This window comes from Bos mutus, unplaced genomic scaffold (assembly GCF_027580195.1).
Source record: "Bos mutus isolate GX-2022 unplaced genomic scaffold, NWIPB_WYAK_1.1 CTG526, whole genome shotgun sequence".
In the NCBI taxonomy this organism is placed as follows: Eukaryota; Metazoa; Chordata; class Mammalia; order Artiodactyla; family Bovidae; genus Bos; species Bos mutus.
In genome coordinates, this window is record NW_027220007.1 from 15,714 (window position 1) to 28,943 (window position 13,230).

The 13,230-nt window shown below is 56.2% G+C and overlaps 4 pseudogenes; all 4 read left to right on the forward strand.

Annotated features, from left to right (window-relative positions):
- The first annotated feature begins 2,564 nt into the window (after nucleotides 1-2,564).
- On the forward strand, nucleotides 2,565-2,684 carry LOC138987053 (5S ribosomal RNA; annotated as a pseudogene).
- A 3,401-nt stretch (nucleotides 2,685-6,085) lies between these two features.
- Nucleotides 6,086-6,204, forward strand: LOC138987047 (5S ribosomal RNA; annotated as a pseudogene).
- A 3,393-nt stretch (nucleotides 6,205-9,597) lies between these two features.
- Nucleotides 9,598-9,716, forward strand: LOC138987048 (5S ribosomal RNA; annotated as a pseudogene).
- Nucleotides 9,717-13,110: 3,394 nt separating this feature from the next.
- LOC138987054 (5S ribosomal RNA) lies at nucleotides 13,111-13,230 on the forward strand (annotated as a pseudogene).

Genomic DNA, 13,230 nt, shown 5'->3' on the forward strand with positions numbered 1-13,230 from the left:
TTTCTTGAATGTCCTAAGTTTCCCTGGTCACATAGCCTTCCAAGATGCTATTTTCCCTGCCTGAAATTCTTCCTGCATCTCAACCCTGGTTTACCTAGGTTCAACCTATGGACCTCAACGAAATGGTGCCTCTGGAAAGCCTTCCCTGACACCCAGGTTTTGTGGTGAGGAAGAGGCCCCTCTATAGGTTCTCAAAGGATCTGCCTGTGATGTATCATTAAGTCGTCTCAGTGAAAGCAGGAACTCTGTGTCTTCTTCTCTCCCTTCTATTCCTGAAACTTCTTACATGCCTCCTAGCTCATCGTAGGTGCTCAGTATTTACTTAGTGTGTGAAAGACAGAAAAGCTCTTGGAAGCCTCAGGGGTCACTTGGCTCAGCACTTTTGATCTCTTTGTATATTTGGCGATTCAATTCTTTCCTTTCCTGGGTTGATGGGTACACTATATTGAGGCACAATCTAAGGCATGAAGACATATCCATACATAGGGTCTTGCTTTCAAGGAACTCGTACAGCAATTTCTACAAGTTAGGGCTTTTCAAATGCTCTAGAAGCATGTGAACGTTCAGTAGGCTCCATTTTCATTTCAAAGAAAGATCGTTTGACTTCCATAGCAAAGGTGGAGACCTTCCAGCGTTGAGTCAATACTTATACCTTGACCATTTCAGGCAAGTCTTGTGGTTCCTTCTGGAGGTGTGTGGCTCTTGCAGAAATGTGAAGATCTTCCATCGTCCTCAGACTTTGGTGTCATTTGCAATCATCCAGAAAGCTTCCAGGTCTAGGTTCCAGACCACCAGCACACACAGTCAGTAGCCAGCAGGTGGATTCAGGAATACGCATTGTTCACGGCATTACCGTTGATATTGTTGCTGCACACTCAATGCAGTGGGCAGGGCCTGGATTGTCCACTGGGTCTCATGTGGAATGGAAGAAGGGCTCCCCCCCCCCCCCCCACACACCACCCCCCCCACTGTTGACAGCCTTGTGACGAAGCGGTCCCGAAACAGAATCAGACAAACCAGAAGCCCAGATGATAGTCCTTGAGATGAAGGAACTAAGCAGCTGGTTGCGATGGCACCAAGGAAAGGTTGCTCTTTGTGTCTGCCCCTCTACTCCTTTCTTCCTGGACGCCTTAGGGTTTTGTCATGGAGATTTGAAATAAAGTGCACAAAAGTCATATGTGTTGAATCAAGATTTTGCATTTAACCATCTCTCAAAAGGAAAAAGCTTCGCCTGCACATGTTTCTTTCAAAACCGTCCGTCAATTGCTTTTCAATTCTGGGGTTTCTCTCTTGCCTTGTTCAGTTAGCCTTAACAGTAAAAATCAACGAAAACTACATAAAGATTCAAAGATACCAACAAAGGACAGCTTCTGTTTTTGAAATCATCTTTCCATTTAGTAGAACACGAGCTCTATTCTTTGTATTTTGCCTAGGGAATTAGCAATGTCCTGGTTCAGATGGCAAGGCATCCAGCGCAGGAGACTGGGGTTTGATCCCTGGGTGGGAAGATCCCGCCCGGAGAAGGAAATGGCAACCCACTCCCAGTATCCTCGCCTGGGAAATGCCACGGACAGAGGAGCCTGATGGGCCGCAGTCCATGGGTTGTATTAAAGTTGGGCTCAACCCAGCAACTACGAACACAAGTATTTCCAAAGACCACACTCAAGTGTGTGTGTGTGTGTGTGTGTGTGTGTGTGTGTGTGTGTGTGTGTGTGTGTATCTCCTCTTGCCGTCTTGGAGTCTGTCTCGGAATCTTCATGTATTTCTGCCTCTGTATCTCCTGACAGCCAGCCGCCCGGCCGTTAAATCTGGCCCGGCCTCTCCCAGGCGCTCTGGCTCTGGCTGAGAGCTTGCGCCCAGGCCAGCTGTCTCCCTTGGCGTGGAGTGCGTGCAGTGTCTGTGTGTCTGTCTGTGTGCCTGCCTGTGGCTCGTCTGCTCTCTCAGGAAGGTCGGGGGGCTTGGCGTGGGGGCAAAGGGGGCCTCGGTAGTGCGGGGGGGAGGGGCTGGCGCTCGGTCGACCGCGCCTCCTGGCTTCTGGTGGGTTTGGGCACGGACAGGTGCCGGGCAAGTTAGGCGCTCAAGTTTCGCTGCGTCTAGGGCCCGCAGGAGGTTCAGAGGCCCCTGGGGCGCGGGGTTGGGGGGCGGCGGGCGCCGGGCCGACACCTCCGGGGCGCGCGGGCCTGAGCAGCGAATGGGATCGGGGAGGCCCGGCTCAGCGGCGCGGCGGGTCTGGAGTGGCGCGGGTGGGGGCGCCGAGACCTCCGCACCCCTCAGCCCAGCCCCAGGCCCCCGCGCGCGCGCGCGCGCGCGCCCTCCCGGTCAATGGGGGTCCTGGAAGCCCCTCGGGCCCCCGGGCCCGGCCAGGCGCTTGCTGGTCTGGTGTTGGCGGTGTCGGGGGGGGGGGGGCGGGCCGGCGTCAGCAGGCTGGAGTCCGGTCGCGGGTCGTGCGGCTCAAGTACAGCATGCCCCGCGGCGAGAGGTGCGGCCCGTTGGCCCGACCTGCAGGGCAGAAGCGAAGGGGAGGCGGCGCAAGGCTCTTAGGGCGCCCCGAGCCAACCGCCACCGTCTCAGGCCGTATCAGCCTGAAGGCGCCCGATCTCGTCTGATCTCGGAAGCTAAGCAGGGTCGGGCCTGGTTAGTATCTTGGATGGGAGACCACCTGGGAATCCCGGGTGCTCGAGGCTTTTTGCCTAGCAGAAGAGGTCCTTTAGCCCCCGCCCGCGTCCGATTCTTGGATCCCCGCAGCCCCAGCCCCTCCGGGGGCGCGGGGAGGCGGGTGGCGGGGCCCGACTCCCGCTGCAGACCTGGGTTGCCTCCGCGCGGCCCGCGAGCCCCTCCGCGTCGCATTCGGCTTCCAGGACACCCGGCGACCGGCAGTCCCGTCTCCACCTGGGGCTCCTTTGGCTTGCCTCAGGCAATCCCGGGGCTTGCACCGACTCCAGCCAGAGCCCGGCCCCGCCCCACCCCTGCCTCAGCGCGCGATCGCGCGCGCATGTGTGTGTTGCGCGCACAGATAGATGTGCCCAAGCGGGGCATCTATCTTGTTCATATACCGTGGGTGGATCTATGCCTGGGAGTCGGACTGCTGGACCATAGGCTACTTCCACTTTTAGTTCCTTCGGGAACCTCCATATTCTTTTCCATACCGGCTCTACCCCGCCCATTCCTACTCACCGTGGAGGAGAGTTCCCTTTGCTCCACATCTTCTCAGCATCGGTTATTGACAGACATCGCGGTGAGGCCCAGTCGGACTCATGTGAAGTGGTCCCTCCTTGGAGTTTGGAGTTGAGCCTCTCCAATCATTAGTGACGTGGAGCAAGATGACCTTTTGGAAATGCAGATGCAATGCTGTCACCTCCCTGCTCCAACGGCTCTCGTATTTTCCCAGCATATTGAAGATCGACCACTTCCCTTCAGGCTTGCTCCTCACGTTCTTCTCTGATGTCTTTTGCCTGGAATGCCCTCTGCACTCTTTGGCTTCCATCCCATAGGGCATTTTCGTTTCTTGAATGTCCTAAGTTTCCCTGGTCACATAGCCTTCCAAGATGCTATTTTCCCTGCCTGAAATTCTTCCTGCATCTCAACCCTGGTTTACCTAGGTTCAACCTATGGACCTCAACGAAATGGTGCCTCTGGAAAGCCTTCCCTGACACCCAGGTTTTGTGGTGAGGGAAGAGGCCCCTCTATAGGTTCTCAAAGGATCTGCCTGTGATGTATCATTAGAGTCGTCTCAGTGAAAGCAGGAACTCTGTGTCTTCTTCTCTCCGCCTTCTATTCCCTGAAACTTCTTACATGCCTCCTAGCTCATCGTAGGTGCTCAGTATTTACTTAGTGTGTGAAAGACAGAAAAGCTCTTGGAAGCCTCAAGGGGTCACTTGGCTCGGCACTTTTGATCTCTTTGTATATTTGGCGATTCAATTCTTTCCTTTCCTGGGTTGATGGGTACACTATATTCGAGGCACAATCTAAGGCATGAAGACATATCCATACATAGAGGGTCTTGCTTTCAAGGAACTCGTACAGCAGATTTCTACAAGTTAGGGCTTTTCAAATGCTCTAGAAGCATGTGAACGTTCAGTAGGCTCCATTTTCATTTCAAAGAAAGATCGTTTGACTTCCATAGCAAAGGTGGAGACCTTCCAACGTTGAGTCCAATACTTATACCTTGACCATTTCAGGCAAGTCTTGTGGTTCCTTCTGGAGGTGTGTGGCTCTTGCAGAAATGTGAAGATCTTCCATCGTCCTCAGACTTTGGTGTCATTGCAATCATCCAGAAAGCTTCCAGGTCTAGGTTCCAGACCACCAGCACACACAGTCAGTAGCCAGCAGGTGGATTCAGGAATACGCATTGTTCACGGCATTACCGTTGATATTGTTGCTGCACACTCAATGCAGTGGGCAGGGCCTGGATTGTCCACTGGGTCTCATGTGGAATGGAAAGAAGGCTCCCCCCCCCCCCCCACACACACCACCCCCCCCCTGTTGACAGCCTTGTGACGAAGCGGTCCCGAAACAAGAATCAGACAAACCAGAAGCCCAGATGATAGTCCTTGAGATGAAGGAACTAAGCAGCTGGTTGCGATGGCACCAAGGAAAGGTTGCTCTTTGTGTCTGCCCCTCTACTCCTTTCTTCCTGGGCGCCTTAGGGTTTTGTCATGGAGATTTGAAATAAAGTGCACAAAAGTCATATGTGTTGAATCAAGATTTTGCATTTAACCATCTCTCAAAAGGAAGAAGCTTCGCCTGCACATGTTTTCTTTCAAAACCGTCAATTGCTTTTCAATTCTGGGGTTTCTCTCTTGCCTTGTTCAGTTAGCCTTAACAGTAAAAAATCATGAAAACTACATAAAGATTCAAAGATACCAACAAAGGACAGCTTCTGTTTTTGAAATCATCTTTCCATTTAGTAGAACGAGCTCTATTCTTTGTATTTTGCCTAGGGAATTAGCAATGTCCTGGTTCAGATGGCAAGGCATCCCGGCGCAGGAGACTGGGGTTTGATCCCTGGGTGGGGAAGATCCCCCCCCGGAGAGGAAATGGCAACCCACTCCCAGTATCCTCGCCTGGGAAATGCCACGGACAGAGGAGCCTGATGGGCGCAGTCCATGGGTTGTATTAAAGTTGGGCTCAACCCAGCAACTCTGAACACAAGTATTTCCAAAGACCACACAAGTGTGTGTGTGTGTGTGTGTGTGTGTGTGTGTGTGTGTGTGTGTGTGTGTGTGTGTATCTCCTCTTGCCGTCTTGGAGTCTGTCTCGGAATCTTCATGTATTTCTGCCTCTGTATCTCCTGACAGCCAGCCAGCCGCCCGGCCGTTAAATCTGGCCCGGCCTCTCCCAGGCGCTCTGGCTCTGGCTGAGAGCTTGCGCCCAGGCCAGCTGTCTCCCTGGCGTGGCGTGGAGTGCGCGTGCAGTGTCTGTGTGTCTGTCTGTGTGCCTGCCTGTGGCTCGTCTGCTCTCTCAGGAAGGTCGAGGGGCTTGGCGTGGGGGCAAAGGGGGCCTCGGTAGTAGTGCGGGAGGGGGGGCTGGCGCTCGGTCGACCCGCGCCTCCTGGCTTCTGGTGGGTTTGGGCACGGACAGGTGCCGGGCAAGTTAGGCGCTCAAGTTTCGCTGCGTCTAGGCCCGCAGGAGGTTCAGAGGCCCCTGGGCGCGGGGTTGGGGGCGGCGGGCGCCGGGCCGACACCTCCCGGGGCGCGGGCCTGAGCAGCGAATGGGATCGGGAGGCCCGGCTCAGCGGCGGCGGCGGGTCTGGAGTGGCGTGGGTGGGGGGCGCCGAGACCTCCGCACCCCTCAGCCCAGCCCCCCCCCCCAGCGCGCGCGCGCGCGCGCGCGCGCCCTCCCGGTCAATGGGGGTCCTGGAAGCCCCTCGGGCCCCGGGCCCGGCCAGGCGCTGCTGGTCTGGTGTTGGCGGTGGTGGGGGGGGGGGGGCGGGCGGCGTCAGCAGGCTGGAGTCGGTCGCGGGTCGTGCGGCTCAAGTACAGCATGCATGCCCGCGGCGAGGTGCGGCCCGTTGGCCCGACCTGCAGGGCAGAAGCGAAAGGGAGGCGCGCGCAAGGCTCTTAGGGCGCCCGAGCCAACCGCCACCGTCTCAGGCGTATCAGCCTGAAGGCGCCCGATCTCGTCTGATCTCGGAAGCTAAGCAGGGTCGGGCCTGGTTAGTATCTTGGATGGGAGACCACCTGGGAATCCCGGGTGCTCGAGGCTTTTGCCTACCAGAAGAGGTCCTTTAGCCCCCCCCCGCGCGTCCCGATTCTTGGATCCCCGCAGCCCCAGCCCCCCCCGGGCGCGGCGAGGCGGGTGGCGGGGCCCGACTCCCGCTGCAGACCTGGGTTGCCTCCGCGCGGCCCGCGAGCCCCTCCGCGTCGCATTCGGCTTCCAGGACACCCGGCGACCGGCAGTCCCGTCTCCACCTGGGGCTCCTTTGGCTTGCCTCAGGCAATCCCGGGGCTTGCACCGACTCAGCCAGAGCCCGGCCCCGCCCCACCCCTGCCTCGAGCGCGATCGCATGCGCATGCGCATGTGCGTGCGCGCACAGATAGATGTGCCCAAGCGGGGCATCTATCTTGTTCATATACCGTGGGTGGATCTATGCCTGGGAGTCGGACTGCTGGACCATAGGCTACTTCCACTTTTAGTTCCTTGGGAACCTCCATATTCTTTTCCATACCGGCTCTACCCCGCCCATTCCTACTCACCGTGGAGGAGAGTTCCCTTTGCTCCACATCTTCTCAGCATCGGTTATTGACAGACATCGCGCAGTGAGGCCCAGTCGGACTCATGTGAAGTGGTCCCTCCTTGGAGTTTGGAGTTGAGCCTCTCAATCATTAGTGACGTGGAGCAAGATGACCTTTTGGAAATGCAGATGCAATGCTGTCACCTCCCTGCTCCACGGCTCTCGTATTTTCCCAGCATATTGAAGATCGACCACTTCCCTTCAGGCTTGCTCCTCACGTTCTTCTCTGATGTCTTTTGCCTGGAATGCCCTCTGCACTCTTTGGCTTCCATCCCATAGGGCATTTTCGTTTCTTGAATGTCCTAAGTTTCCCTGGTCACATAGCCTTCCAAGATGCTATTTTCCCTGCCTGAAATTCTTCCTGCATCTCAACCCTGGTTTACCTAGGTTCAACCTATGGACCTCAACGAAATGGTGCCTCTGGAAAGCCTTCCCTGACACCCAGGTTTTGTGGTGAGGGAAGAGGCCCCTCTATAGGTTCTCAAAGGATCTGCCTGTGATGTATCATTAGAGTCGTCTCAGTGAAAGCAGGAACTCTGTGTCTTCTTCTCTCCGCCTTCTATTCCCTGAAACTTCTTACATGCCTCCTAGCTCATCGTAGGTGCTCAGTATTTACTTAGTGTGTGAAAGACAGAAAAGCTCTTGGAAGCCTCAAGGGGTCACTTGGCTCGGCACTTTTGATCTCTTTGTATATTTGGCGATTCAATTCTTTCCTTTCCTGGGTTGATGGGTACACTATATTGAGGCACAATCTAAGGCATGAAGACATATCCATACATAGAGGTCTTGCTTTCAAGGAACTCGTACAGCAGATTTCTACAAGTTAGGGCTTTTCAAATGCTCTAGAAGCATGTGAACGTTCAGTAGGCTCCATTTTCATTTCAAAGAAAGATCGTTTGACTTCCATAGCAAAGGTGGAGACCTTCCAACGTTGAGTCCAATACTTATACCTTGACCATTTCAGGCAAGTCTTGTGGTTCCTTCTGGAGGTGTGTGGCTCTTGCAGAAATGTGAAGATCTTCCATCGTCCTCAGACTTTGGTGTCATTTGCAATCATCCAGAAAGCTTCCAGGTCTAGGTTCCAGACCACCAGCACACACAGTCAGTAGCCAGCGGGTGGATTCAGGAATACGCATTGTTCACGGCATTACCGTTGATATTGTTGCTGCACACTCAATGCAGTGGGCAGGGCCTGGATTATCCACTGGGTCTCATGTGGAATGGAAAGAAAGGCTCCCCCCCCCCCCCACACCACCCACCCCCACTGTTGACAGCCTTGTGACGAAAGCGGTCCCGAAACAGAATCAGACAAACCAGAAGCCCAGATGATAGTCCTTGAGATGAAGGAACTAAGCAGCTGGTTGCGATGGCACCAAGGAAAGGTTGCTCTTTGTGTCTGCCCCTCTACTCCTTTCTTCCTGGACGCCTTAGGGTTTTGTCATGGAGATTTGAAATAAAGTGCACAAAAGTCATATGTGTTGAATCAAGATTTTGCATTTAACCATCTCTCAAAAGGAAAGAAGACTTCACCTGCCTGCACATGTTTCTTTCAAAACCGTCAATTGCTTTTCAATTCTGGGGTTTCTCTCTTGCCTTGTTCAGTTAGCCTTAACAGTAAAAATCATGAAAACTACATAAAGATTCAAAGATACCAACAAGGACAGCTTCTGTTTTTGAAATCATCTTTCCATTTAGTAGAACACGAGCTCTATTCTTTGTATTTTGCCTAGGAATTAGCAATGTCCTGGTTCAGATGGCAAGGCATCCCAGCGCGCAGGAGACTGGGGTTTGATCCCTGGGTGGGGAAGATCCCCGCCCGGAGAAGGAAATGGCAAGCCCACTCCCAGTATCCTCGCCTGGGAAATGCCACGGACAGAGGAGCCTGATGGGCGCAGTCCATGGGTTGTATTAAAGTTGGGCTCAACCCAGCAACTCTGAACACAAGTATTTCCAAAGACCACACTCAGTGTGTGTGTGTGTGTGTGTGTGTGTGTGTGTGTGTGTGTGTGTGTATCTCCTCTTGCCGTCTTGGAGTCTGTCTCGGAATCTTCATGTATTTCTGCCTCTGTATCTCCTGACAGCCAGCCGCCCGGCCGTTCGTCTGGCCCGGCCTCTCCCAGGCGCTCTGGCTCTGGCTGAGAGCTTGCGCCAGGCCAGCTGTCTCCCTTGGCGTGGAGTGCGTGCGAGTGTCTGTGTGTCTGTCTGTGTGCCTGCCTGTGGCTCGTCTGCTCTCTCAGGAAGGTCGAGGGGCTTGGCGTGGGGGGCAAGGGGGCCTCGGTAGTAGTGCGAGGGAGGGGCTGGCGCTCGGTCGACCCGCGCGCCTCCTGGCTTCTGGTGGGTTTGGGCACGGACAGGTGCCGGGCAAGTTAGGCGCTCAAGTTTCGCTGCGTCTAGGCCCCCTTGGGAGGTTTCAGGCCCCTGGGGGCGCGGGGGTTGGGGCGGCGGGCGCCGGGCCGACACCTCCGGGGCGCGCGGGCCTGAGCAGCGAATGGGATCGGGGAGGCCCGCTCTCAGCGGCGCGGCGGGTCTGGAGTGGCGCGGTGGGTGGGGGCGCCGAGACCTCCGCACCCCTCAGCCCAGCCCCAGGCCCAGCGCGCGCGCGCGCGCGCCGCGCCCTCCCGGTCAATGGGGGTCCTGGAAGCCCCTCGGGCCCCGGGCCCGGCCAGGCGCTGCTGCTGGTCTGGTGTTGGCGGTGTTGGGGGGGGGGGGGGGCGGGCGGCGTCAGCAGGCTGGAGTCGGTCGCGGGTCGTGCGGCTCAAGTACAGCATGCCCGACGCGAGAGTGCGGCCCGTTGGCCCGACCTGCAGGGCAGAAGCGAAAGGCGGCGCGCAAGGCTCTTAGGGCGCCCGGGGCCCGCCGCCACCGTCTCAGGCGTATCAGCCTGAAGGCGCCCGATCTCGTCTGATCTCGGAAGCTAAGCAGGGTCGGGCCTGGTTAGTATCTTGGATGGGAGACCACCTGGGAATCCCGGGTGCTCGAGGCTTTTGCCTAGCAGAAAGGTCCTTTAGCCCCCGCCGCGCGTCCCGATTCTTGGATCCCCCCCCCGCAGCCCCAGCCCCTCCCGGGCCGCGGGGAGCGGGTGGCCGGGGCCCCGACTCCCGCTGCAGACCTGGGTTGCCTCCGCGCGGCCCGCGAGCCCCTCCGCGTCGCATTCGGCTTCCAGGACACCCGGCGACCGGCAGTCCCGTCTCCACCTGGGGCTCCTTTGGCTTGCCTCAGGCAATCCCGGGGCTTGCACCGACTCCAGCCAGAGCCCGGCCCCGCCCCACCCCTGCCTCGGCGATCGTCGCGCATGCGCATGTGTGCTTGCGCACAGATAGATGTGCCCAAGCGGGGCATCTATCTTGTTCTTATACCGTGGGTGGATCTATGCCTGGGAGTCGGACTGCTGGACCATAGGCTACTTCCACTTTTAGTTCCTTGGGAACCTCCATATTCTTTTCCATACCGGCTCTACCCCCGCCCATTCCTACTCACCGTGGAGGAGAGTTCCCTTTGCTCCACATCTTCTCAGCATCGGTTATTGACAGACATCGCGGTGAGGCCCAGTCGGACTCATGTGAAGTGGTCCCTCCTTGGAGTTTGGGTTGAGCCTCTCAATCATTAGTGACGTGGAGCAAGATGACCTTTTGGAAATGCAGATGCAATGCTGTCACCTCCCTGCTCCAATGGCTCTCGTATTTTCCCAGCATATTGAAGATCGACCACTTCCCTTCAGGCTTGCTCCTCACGTTCTTCTCTGATGTCTTTTGCCTGGAATGCCCTCTGCACTCTTTGGCTTCCATCCCATAGGGCATTTTCGTTTCTTGAATGTCCTAAGTTTCCCTGGTCACATAGCCTTCCAAGATGCTATTTTCCCTGCCTGAAATTCTTCCTGCATCTCACCCTGGTTTACCTAGGTTCAACCTATGGACCTCAACGAAATGGTGCCTCTGGAAAGCCTTCCCTGACACCCAGTTTTTTTGTGGTGAGGAAGAGGCCCCTCTATAGGTTCTCAAAGGATCTGCCTGTGATGTATCATTAAGTCGTCTCAGTGAAAGCAGGAACTCTGTGTCTTCTTCTCTCCGCCTTCTATTCCTGAAACTTCTTACATGCCTCCTAGCTCATCGTAGGTGCTCAGTATTTACTTAGTGTGTGAAAGACAGAAAAGCTCTTGGAAGCCTCAGGGGTCACTTGGCTCAGCACTTTTGATCTCTTTGTATATTTGGCGATTCAATTCTTTCCTTTCCTGGGTTGATGGGTACACTATATTGAGGCACAATCTAAGGCATGAAGACATATCCATACATAGAGGTCTTGCTTTCAAGGAACTCGTACAGCAGATTTCTACAAGTTAGGGCTTTTCAAATGCTCTAGAAGCATGTGAACGTTCAGTAGGCTCCATTTTCATTTCAAAGAAAGATCGTTTGACTTCCATAGCAAAGGTGGAGACCTTCCAGCGTTGAGTCAATACTTATACCTTGACCATTTCAGGCAAGTCTTGTGGTTCCTTCTGGAGGTGTGTGGCTCTTGCAGAAATGTGAAGATCTTCCATCGTCCTCAGACTTTGGTGTCATTTGCAATCATCCAGAAAGCTTCCAGGTCTAGGTTCCAGACCACCAGCACACACAGTCAGTAGCCAGCAGGTGGATTCAGGAATACGCATTGTTCACGGCATTACCGTTGATATTGTTGCTGCACACTCAATGCAGTGGGCAGGGCCTGGATTATCCACTGGGTCTCATGTGGAATGGAAAGAAGGGCTCCCCCCCCCCCCCACACACACCACCCACCCCACTGTTGACAGCCTTGTGACGAAAGCGGTCCCGAAACAAGAATCAGACAAACCAGAGAAGCCCAGATGATAGTCCTTGAGATGAAGGAACTAAGCAGCTGGTTGCGATGGCACCAAGGGGAAAGGTTGCTCTTTGTGTCTGCCCCTCTACTCCTTTCTTCCTGGACGCCTTAGGGTTTTGTCATGGAGATTTGAAATAAAGTGCACAAAAGTCATATGTGTTGAATCAAGATTTTGCATTTAACCATCTCTCAAAAGGAAGAAGCTTCACCTGCACATGTTTCTTTCAAAACCGTCAATTGCTTTTCAATTCTGGGGTTTCTCTCTTGCCTTGTTCAGTTAGCCTTAACAGTAAAAATCCACGAAAACTACATAAAGATTCAAAGATACCAACAAAGGACAGCTTCTGTTTTTGAAATCATCTTTCCATTTAGTAGAACACGAGCTCTATTCTTTGTATTTTGCCTAGGGAATTAGCAATGTCCTGGTTCAGATGGCAAGGCATCCGGCGCAGGAGACTGGGGTTTGATCCCTGGGTGGGAAGATCCCCCCGGAGAAGGAAATGGCAACCCACTCCCAGTATCCTCGCCTGGGAAATGCCACGGACAGGAGCCTGATGGGCGCAGTCCATGGGTTGTATTAAAGTTGGGCTCAACCCAGCAACTCTGAACACAAGTATTTCCAAAGACCACACTCAAGTGTGTGTGTGTGTGTGTGTGTGTGTGTGTGTGTGTGTGTGTGTGTGTGTGTATCTCCTCTTGCCCGTCTTTGGAGTCTGTCTCGGAATCTTCATGTATTTCTGCCTCTGTATCTCCTGACAGCAGCCCGCCCGGCCGTTAAATCTGGCCCGGCCTCTCCCAGGCGCTCTGGCTCTGGCTGAGAGCTTGCGCCCAGGCCAGCTGTCTCCCTTGGCGTGGAGTGCGTGCGAGTGTCTGTGTGTCTGTCTGTGTGCCTGCCTGTGGCTCGTCTGCTCTCTCAGGAAGGTCGAGGGGGGCTTGGCGTGGGGGCAAGGGGGGGCCTCGGTAGTGCGAAGGGGGGGGCTGGCGCTCGGTCGACCCGCGCCTCCTGGCTTCTGGTGGGTTTGGGCACGGACAGGTGCCGGGCAAGTTAGGCGCTCAAGTTTCGCTGCGTCTAGGCCCCGGGAGGTTCAGGCCCCTGGGGGCGCGGGGTTGGGGCGGCGGGCGCCGGGCCGACACCTCCGGGGCGCGCGGGCCTGAGCAGCGAATGGGATCGGGGAGGCCCGGCTCAGCGGCGCGGCGGGTCTGGAGTGGCGCGGGTGGGGGCGCCGAGACCTCCGCACCCCTCAGCCCAGCCCCAGGCCCGCGGCGCGCGCGCGCGCGCCGCGCCCTCCCGGTCAATGGGGGGTCCTGGAAGCCCCTCGGGCCCCCGGGCCCGGCCAGGCGCTTGCTGGTCTGGTGTTGGCGGTGTTCGGGGGGGGGGGGGGGGCGGGCCGGCGTCAGCAGGCTGGAGTCCGGTCGCGGGTCGTGCGGCTCAAGTACAGCATGCCCCCCCACGAGAGGTGCGGCCCGTTGGCCCGACCTGCAGGGCAGAAGCGAAAGGGAGGCGGCGCAAGGCTCTTAGGGCGCCCGGGCCAACCGCCACCGTCTCAGGCCGTATCAGCCTGAAGGCGCCCGATCTCGTCTGATCTCGGAAGCTAAGCAGGGTCGGGCCTGGTTAGTATCTTGGATGGGAGACCACCTGGGAATCCCGGGTGCTCGAGGCT